This window comes from Chiloscyllium plagiosum, chromosome 9 (genome assembly GCF_004010195.1).
Source record: "Chiloscyllium plagiosum isolate BGI_BamShark_2017 chromosome 9, ASM401019v2, whole genome shotgun sequence".
NCBI lineage: Eukaryota > Metazoa > Chordata > Chondrichthyes > Orectolobiformes > Hemiscylliidae > Chiloscyllium > Chiloscyllium plagiosum.
Genome location: NC_057718.1, coordinates 68788529 through 68798871, shown reverse-complemented (window position 1 = coordinate 68798871; position 10343 = coordinate 68788529).

Here is a 10343-nt window from a genome sequence, read left to right as displayed (position 1 = left end):
CAGGAAGAAAGTGGAAGACATGGGAGCAGAAGTGGGTCATTCAATCCATCAAATCTGTTTTGCCAAAACTGTTTATCATTCACAGCTGTGGTCTGACTAATGCCTTGCACAGTTTTAACAAAACCTCTCTATTTTTATATTCTATTGCCTTTGAAATAAAGACCCAGCATATGCATGCATGAAAAAGTGGCAAATAGAGTCAAGAGGGAACAAAAGGCAAAATTGATGGCAAAAAGACATGCAGTAAGGAAAGGGTAACTTTGTTAGTAGGTGATGGATTGAGTACATTAGCAAGAAATGATCTTGAATGATGTAAGAATCCATTTGGGTGGATGCAAGAAATATCAAAAGGAAGCTATAGGAAGGATATTATTAAACTAGAGAGGGTTCAGAAAAGATTTACCATAACATTGCCAGGAATGGAGGGTTTGAGTTATATAACTAGGCATGTTAGGCTGGGACTTTGTTCACTGGGGCTTAGGAGAGTCAGCGGTGACCTTATAGAGGGGCATAGTTAGGGTGAATAGAAAAGGTCTTTTCCCTCAGATGGGGGAGTTCAAAACTAGGGGACATACTTTTAAGGTGAGAGGAGAAGGTTTAAAAAGGGCAAGAGAGGCAACTTTTTCTATGCAGAGAACAGTTGGTGTGTGGAATGAACTTCAAGAGGAAGTGATGGATATGGACACAATTACAATGTTTAAAAAACGGTGAAAATTACCCGGAGTAAGAAAGCTAGGTTGACAACAGTCCCAATAAGCAAACCCCCTTTAAAACACAGTACAAAGGGAACAAATGCTTATAGATTGAAGTTAGAAGGGCATAAGCAGAGAGATTTTCCACACAGCTCACTATTGAACTCCTAATTAGTTCTGGACTGAACTGCTCAGCTAGAGAGCTGACCACTCCCCTTTTATTATACAGGTCACTTCTAGGACATGACCACTTTGGCCTGAAGTCTCACCTGTTTACATATAAACAAAAGGCCTCAGGAAGATCAGGTTTAACCTGATGCGGAATCTTCTTCCCATTAGCAACTCTAGTGGAGCTATTCTGTAGTTGCATGAGGAGTGGTCCTGTAATCAAACAAGAACTGAGATGTTTGATATTGTGTGAAGCTGTATGCTGTTTCTTTAAGACTGCCTTCAAAGTTCGGACTGCTGCTTCCGCCAGACTATTGGATGGTGGATGGTATGGAGTTGTCTTTATATACTGAATGCCATTCAACTCTAGCAAATATTGAATTTCCTGCTGATACATGATGGCCTCTTGTCTGTGACTAACACCACTGGGAGTCCACGTATTGCAAAAGATGCTCACAACTTTTCTATCATCATGCCCATGTTTGACTAATGAACTCTGTAAACATCCCATCACTTTGAATAGGCATTCACAATGACCCATATAGCCCATGAAAGGAACCAAGAGTTGAAGTGTAACTGAGTTCAGGGTTCACCTGGCCATTCTAATGAATGAGGGGGAGCTACTGGCAGTAATTTTGGCCCCTAGCATTCTGGGCATTGCCCCACCAATCCAACTATATCTACATCTAGTCCTGGCCACCAACCATAACATCTCACCAGCATCTTCATTTGAAACCCCTGGATGACCCTGGTGGGGTTCAGCCAGTTTCTGGTAAGGACCTTTGCTCGGGCCAACCACTCTTGCTCCCGTAATAATATGCCAATCTTTATGGAGATCTGAGCTCTCCAAGTCCAGAAGTTTTCAATTCTGCTTGTGATGACCACTTTCTTTCTCCCATCACTACTAGCTGTTTCAAGTTTTGTCAGTACCACATCCTTTGGTGTCCACGGTCAGGTATTCTCAGCAGTGACCAGAAAGTTTAAAATAAGAATGAACTCTTCTAATGAACTCTTCTTCACCACCAGTGGTGGATCCGCCAGAGGGAGGTAATTCAAGGCATTTGCCACTTGGCCTCCCGGACAGTGTTCCAACTTATAATTGTACACACTCAGAGTAAGAGCCCAACACTGAATTTGACCTGAAGCTATGGACAGTATAGCTCTGACCTCTTTAAGTAGCCTTATCAGGGGTTTCTTGTCCATTATTATTCATAATTTACGTCCGTAAAGGTATTGATGGAATATTCTCACACCAAGGTGACTGCCAAATCTTCCTTCTCTATCTGGGCATATTCTTGTTTGGCATCAACCAAAGTCCAGGTAGCATACACCATGGGCCTCACTTTGAGCCACAGGTGAGCCAACACTACCCTGTACCATACAGGGAGGCTTTGCATTTCAGCACCAAAACTCACTTGTGTGCCAACACCTTAGATGATCATAACTGCTTCTTCACTTCCCTCAAGGTTATGCCTTGGTTATGAGACCATTTCCAAGGCTGATCCTTTTATAATAGCAGATATAATGGTACCAGGATGGCGGTCAGGTTGTGTATGAATTTTCCATTATAATTCACCAACCCAAAAAAACCTCAGATCCAACACTGTTGTGGGAGTTGGGCCACCTTGGTCACCGTCACTTTATCTTCCAATGGGTGTAACCCAGTCTTGTCAACCTTGTAGCCCAAGTAGGTCACTTGGGGCACCTGGAACACATTCTTTTCTTCCTAATGAGTACACATGCATTAGAAAAACATTTAAGCACTTTCTCTAAGTTCTCTAAATGCTCTTTACTGATCTTCCCTGTTATTAGCAAGTAGGCCAGATAATTGGCACCCTGAGGTAGACCTTGTAAAATGTTGTCCATTGGAAAATGGCACAGCTTGATGATACGTCGATAGACAGTCTCGTATATTGATAGAAACCTTTATAAGCATTAATTGTAATACTTTTAGGAATCCTCATCTAACTGCCAATGCAGGCATGCATGGCTCACCAGTTTTGTGTATAAGTCCTCTATGCAAGGTAATCATCCAGCTGCAAAAAACAGTTTACTGTTTGTTTGAAATCCCCACAAAGGCAAACCGACCTGTCAGGCTTCACATTTGGTACAACTGGTGCTGCCCATTCTGTGAACTGTACTGGTTTGATGATCCTTTCAGTCTCCTGATTTCTGCCTCTACTTTTGCCTGTAAAGCAAATGGCACTGGGCAGGCCTTGCAGAATGGTAGAATTGCTTTTTGGGGTGGCACGATGGCTCAGTGGTTAGTACTATTGCCACAGCGCCAGATACAATTCCTGCCTTGGGCAACTGTCTTAGCGAGTTTTGAGAAGATTTGTAGAAGATTTGTCTGTGTGGAGTTTGCGCATTATCCCCGTGTCTGCGTGGGTTTCCTCCGGGTGCTCCAGTTTCCTCCCACAATCCAAAGATGTGCAGGTTAGGTGATTTAGCCATGCTAAATTGTCAGATATTAGATTACTTAGATTTTTTTAATTAGATTGAGATATTACATTACTTACAGTGTGGAAACAGGCCCTCCGGCCCAATAAGTCCACACCGACCCGCCGAAGCGCAACCCAGCCAGACCCATTCCCCTACATTTACCCCTTCACCTAACACTACGGGGGCTTAGCAGTGGTTAGCACTGCTGCTTCACAGTGCCAGGGACCCAGGTTCAATTCCCACCTCAGGCAATTGTCTGTGTGGAGTTTGCACATTCTCCCCGTGTCTGCGTGGGTTTCCTCCGGGTGCTCCGGTTTCCTCCCACAGTCCAAAGATATGCAGCTTAGGTGAATTGGCCATGCTAAAATTGCCCATAGTGTTAGGTGGATTAGTCAGGGGTAAATATAGGGGGGTTGGTTTCTCTTCGGAGGATCGGTGTGGACTTGTTGGGCCAAAGGGCCTGTTTCCACACTGTAGGTAATCTAATCTAATCTAAGTTGTCCATAGTGTTCAGGGATGTGTAAGTTAGGTATTAGTCTGGGGTAAATGTAGAGTAATGGGGGGATGGGTCTGGGTGGGTTACTCTTCAGAGGGTTGGTGTGGACTCGTTGGGCTGAAGGGCCTGTTTCCACACTATAGGGATTCTGTGTGAGGTGGCCTTAGCTCTTTGATAGTCCCTAGACCGTCCTGAAACACTTCTGGTTATTTCATTAGGACTTCACTCAGGCAGCCATTTTTCAAATGAAAAATGTTAAGCTAATCAAGTTAATCTTTCTCAATCAATTCACCCTCTCAAGCTTGGCCCCAAGCCTTTCACTACAATCAGTGATAACTGACCCAGCTGCTTCTTATAAGAAACCATACCTTTATCTGTAAAGGTTCCTCAGTACATATGAGTTTTTTACCTCACCAAGTCTTATGTAAACTTAAAGGTTGGAATCCAGAGTGAATTTTGGTAAAGACTGGTTCCACAATCATTGATATAGCTGCACCAGTATCAACCTCCATTAGAACTGGGTGACCATTTAACCAGACGTTTATTTTGATTGGTTCTGATTTGGATGTTGACATGCAATTTGACTGTTCCAAATCAGATGTAGATGGATTTCCCAGGGTGTGCACTCTCCAGGATACTGGTCTATGAATTTCATACTCAATTCAAGCTTAGTGGGACTCTTTCGCTGTCTCAAGTCCGCATACTGGCAGCAATAACAATGGTCTGCTGGTAAAGACCATTAAGAAAATTTTACCCATTTGGCTGAGGCTGGGCTTTGTTTTGGAATTTTGCTGTGTGCTGACCTAGGATATCTGTTCAGGATATGTCTTGAATGAAGCTATTCAATTGCCTTCACTCAGGTGGTGTTCCTCAAGACAGTTGACCTTGGCAAGGGTGACCACTTCATACCTTGTAACCATATGTTCCACTTGCCACATTTTCTAATGACGAAGGCCTGCTTGAAGTCCAGTTGGACTTCAGCTAGTAGGCACTTTTGCATGATTACATCATTAACCCCACATAGCAGTCCCTTAGAGTCTCACTTACGGTTGAACCAAACTCACGTGCCTCTACAGTTGTCAAATTGTCGAGTAATCCTGATAGAGTCTAAGAATTAGAGGAGACTTAGGGTTGTAATAGACCTCAGTTGAATCTGTCAACTCTTGAAAGGTTTTAGCATCTTTGCCTCAGGGAAAGTTAGGCTCCTAATAACTAAAAAAGTTGCGGGTCCACAAACTGGCAGGAGAATTACTCATTGCTTTTCATCTGCCCCAATGCCGTTTGCTCAGAAAAGATAACGCATTTTTCCCACATACTGGGACCAGTCTCTGATGTTATGATTGAAGAAGTCAAGCTTTCCAAATAGCAGCATGATGCCAGCAATGCTTACCTCAAAGAAGACTGTTGCGAGCGAATCTTCTCTCACTGCCAATGAAATAACTTTATGAAGGCCAGTGTCCCATCACTAAGTCACCCTTTATTTGCATGCACATAGTACATGATACTGATCCAGCTAGCTCAGAACCGGCTCATAGAGTGGACAGAACTTCTGAGACTACTGTTTTTTCTTTTTTTTCTCCAAGGGGGAAATAAAATACTCCATGGTGCCCACCTCTCCCTGAAAACCTCAAGGGTTTTGGTAAACACTTCTGATTACATCACGTTTTTTTACTGAAGAGATCTAATCTCCTGTTTATATATATTTTTCCTCCTCACACTATATATGGAGCAGTGCTACCCAGGAATACTGTCATACCTCAGCAGTGCACACAGCATATAGCAGAGGAGGGTCCAATCCATTGATCTCTGGGTTACACTTAAAAGATGGGATATGATAGCACTGGAGGGAGTGCAGAGGAGATTTACTAGCTTGTTGCCTGGGCTGTAGAGTTTCAATTATAAATAAGGATTGGAAAGATTGGGGTTATTTTTCTCAGAACAGAGGAACATGTGAAATGACATGATTAACCAGGGGTGTAGATTTAAGGCAAGGGAGATGTGAGGAAAAACTGTTTCACTCAGGGGATGGTGGGGATCTTCCAAATGTGGTCTGAGCAGAGCCTCATCCAGCCTCAGCAGTTACATTCTAGTCCTCTTGAAATTAATGCTAACATTGCATTTGACATCCTAACCACCAAGCATACCAGCTTAAGGGAATCCTGAACTACGATTCCCAATTTGCTTTGTGGTCCAGATATCAGAAGTAATTTCCCATTTAGAAAATATTCTATGCCTCTATTCTTCCTACCAAAGTGCACAGCCTCACACGTTCCAACACTGTATTCCATCTACTACTTGTTTGTCCACTCCCTAGTATGTACAAGTCCGTCTGCAGCCTCCCCGCATCCTGAATACCACCTGTCCCTCCATTGACTTTTGTGTCATCTGCAAACTAAGCAACAATGCCCTCAGTTCAGGACTGAAAATAACAAAATGCTGGAGATCATATCAGGTGAGGCAGCATCCATGGAGAGAGAGTAAGCTAATGTTTCGAGTGTGGATAACTCTTCGTTAGAGCTGAAGTGAAGTGGAGGGGACATCATTTATGCTATAGTTGGTGGGGTGGTGGTGATGGTAGTGGGTGTAGTGTGTTGGTGGAGAAAAGATGTTAGTAGTTTACATTAAGTGATCAGAATGTGAGAATGGCAGAACAATAGTGTGCCTCCTGCCAGACTTGAAAGGACAGTAAGCAGGATCTGGGAGGGGAGAACATACAGTCATAGATGTACAGCATGGAATCTGACCCTTCAGTTCAACTCGTCCATGCTAACCAGATATCCTAACCTAATCTAGTCCCATTTGCCAGCATCTGACCCTTATCCCTCGAAACCCTTCCTATTCATATACCCATCTAGATGCCTTTCAAATGTTGTAATTGTATCAGCCTCCACCACTTCCTCTGACAGCTCATTCCACACATGCACCACCCTCAGCACCACTTCCTCTGATCGCTCATTCCATACACGCACCACCCTCTGCATGAAAAAGTTGCCCCTTAGGTCCCTTTTATATCTTTCCCCTCTTACCCTAAACCTATGCCCTCTAGTTCTGCACTCCCCCACCCCAGGGAAAAGACTTTATCTATTTATCCTATCCATGCCCCTTATGATTTTATAAACTGCTATAAGGTCACCCCTCAGCCTCCAACGCTCCAGGGAAAACAGCCCCAGCCTGTTCAGCCTGTCCCTATAGCTCAAATCCTCCAACCCTGGCAACATCCTTGTAAATCTTTTCTGAACCCTCTCACATTTCACAACATCCTTCCGACAGAAAGGAGACCAGAATTGCACACAATTTTCCAACAGTGGCCTAACCAATGTCCTGTACAGCCACAACATGACCTCCCAACTCCTGTACTCAATATTCTGACCAATAAAAGGAAAGCATACCAAATGCCATCTTCACTCTCCTACCTACCTGCGACTCAACATTCAAGAAACTATGAACCTGCACCCTAAGGTCTCTTTGTTCAGCAACACTCCCTAGGACCTTGCCATTAAGTGTATAAGTCCTGATAAGATTTGTTTTCCCAAAATGCAGCACCTCGCATTTATCTAATCTGCTACTGATGAAAAGTAGTGGACCAAGCACCACCAAGATCCTTGTAGCACACCACTGGTCACAGGTCTCCAGTCTGAAAAGCAACCCTCCACCACCATTCTGTCTTCTACCTTCGAGTTCATTCTGTACTCAAATGGCTACTTTTCCCAGTATTCCATGAGATCTAACCTTACTAACCAGTCTCACATGGGATGCTTTGTCGAACGCCTTACTTGAAGTCCATACAGAGCAGGTCCACCACTCATCAAGTCTCTTCGTTACTTCTTCAAAAATCTCAATCAAGTTCGGGAGACATGATTTTCCACGGACAAAGCCATGCTGACTATCCCTAATCAGTCCTTGCCTCTCCAAATGTTTGTAAATCCTGTCCGTCAGGATTCCCTCCTGGGGATTTATCCACTTCTATGCATTTCAAGACAGCCAGCACCCCTCCTCTGTAATATGGACATGTTTCAAGATGTCACCATCTATTTCCCCACATTCTGTGTGTTCCATGTCCTTCTCCACAGTAAACATTGATGCAAAATACTCATTTAGTATTCCCCCCTTCTCCTGTGGCTCCATACATAGGCTGTCTTGCTGATCTTTGAGAGGTCCTATTCTCTCCCTAGTTACCCTTTTGCCCTTAATGTATTTATAAAAACCATTTGGATTCTCATTAACCCTATTTGCCAAAGCTATTTCATGTCCCCTTTCTGCCCTCCTGATTTCCCTCTTAAGTATACTCCTACTGATTTATACTCTTCTAAGGATTCACTCAATCTAACCTGTCTATACCTGACATATGCTTCCATCTTTTTCTTTACCAAAACCTCAATTTCTCTAGTCATCCAGCATTCCCTATACCTAACAGCCTTTCCTTTCACCCTAACAGCAATATACTGCCCCGGACTCTCTTTATCTCATTTCTGAAAGCTTCCCATTTTCCAGCCATCCCTTTACCTGCGAACAACTGCCCCCAATTAGCTTTTGAAAGTTTTTGACTAATACCGTCAAAATCAGCCTTCCTTCAATTTAGAACTTCAACTTTTAGATCCGATCTATCCTTTTCCATCACAATATTAAAACTAATAAAATTATGGTCACTGGCCCCAAAGTGCTCCCCCACTGACACCTCATTCACCTGCCCTGCCTTATTTCCCAAGAGTAGGTCAAGTTTTGCACCTTCTCTAGTAGGTTTATCTACATACTGAATCAGAATTTTTTTTTGTACATACTTAACAAATTCCTCTCCATCTGAACCCTTAACACAATGGCAATCCCAGTCTAGGTTTGGAAAGTTAAAATCCCCTACCATAACCACCCTATTATTCTTACAAATAACTGAAATTTCATTACAAATTTGTTTCTCAATTTCCTGCTGACTATTAGTTGGTGTATAATACAATCTCAATAAGGTGAGATTATTTCTCAGTTCCACCCAAATAACATCCCTGGATGTATTCCCAAGAATATCCTCCCTTATCAAAACGCCACTCCCCCTCCTCTCTTGTCCCCTTTCTGTCCTTCCTGTAGCATTTGTATCCCGGAACATTAAGCTGCCAGTTTCTGCCACGTTTCTGTAATTGTTATGATATCCCAGTCCCATGTTCCTAACTAGGCCCTTAGTTCATTTGCCTTCCCTGTTAGGCCTTTTGCATTGAAATGCAGTTTAATTTATCAGTCCTACCTTGTTCTCTGTTTTGGCCTTGCCTGCTCTGACTGACTCACTCTTTTTCCCGACTGAACCAGTCTCAGATTGATTTTTTTCCTCACTACCTCACTGGGTCCCACCACGCCCCACCTTACTAGTTTAAATCCTCCCAAGCAACTTTAGCAAATCTCCCTGCCAGTATATTAGTCCCCTTCCAATTCAGGTGCAATCCAACCTTCTTGTACAGGTCACTTCTACCCCTGAAGAGATTCCAATGATCCAAAAATGTGAATCCTTCTCCCATGCACTAGCTCCTCAGCCATGCATTCATCTGCTCTATCCTCCTATTTCTACCCTCTCTCGCTCATAGCACCAGGAGTAATCCAGATATTACTACCCTCAAGGACCGCATTTTTAAATTCCTGCTTAACTTTATATTCTCCCTTCAGAATCTCAACCTTTTCCCTTCCTATGTCATTGGTTCCAATGTGTATAATGACCTCCTGCTGGACCCTCTCCACTTTGAAAACATTCTGCACCTTCTCTGAGATATCCTTGATCCTGGCACCAGGGAAGCAACACACCATTCTGATTTTTTGCTGCTGGCCACGGAAATGTCTGTCTGTGCCTCTGACTTGAAAGTCCTATAACACAATTGATCACTTGGAACCCAACATACTCCTTCTTACGTTAGAGCCTGTCTTGATATCAGAAACTTGGCTGTTTGTGCTACACTCCCCTGAGAGTCCATCACCCCCTATATTTCCAAAAATAGCGTACTTGTTTGAAATGGGGATAGCCACAGAAGACTCCTGTACTGTCTGCCTATTCCTCCTATCTTTCCTGGAGCTAACCCATCTAACTGACTGTATCAGCGCCTTTGCTCCCTATCTATAATCTCCATCCATCACACCTCCTTGCTCTTGTAAATTCCTCATTGCCTCTAATTGTTGCTCCAACCAATCCATTCAATCTGATAGGATTCATGACCAAAGGCACTTCCTGCAGACATAATCCTCAGTAACATGTGAGCTCTCCCTAAACTCCCACATCTAACAGGAAGAACATTTCATTCTGCTAAAGGCCATTTTTGCTCCTTCACAACCTACAGACACAGAAAATAGCACTGTCCTTTTGCTGTTAAAAAAAACATGCTCCAGGCTAACTTGGTACTTACGGTTTATATTTTTAAAACTTAATCAAAAGACAGATCTCAGTAAAACATACAATCAAGAAAGAAACCACTCTACTCACTACTGTCAACTTACAGCAAGGTTACACATTAAAAACTATGCACTTATCTACTCCTGTGCTGTGAGCTCTCCCACACAGGTTCCTCCACGATAGCAAA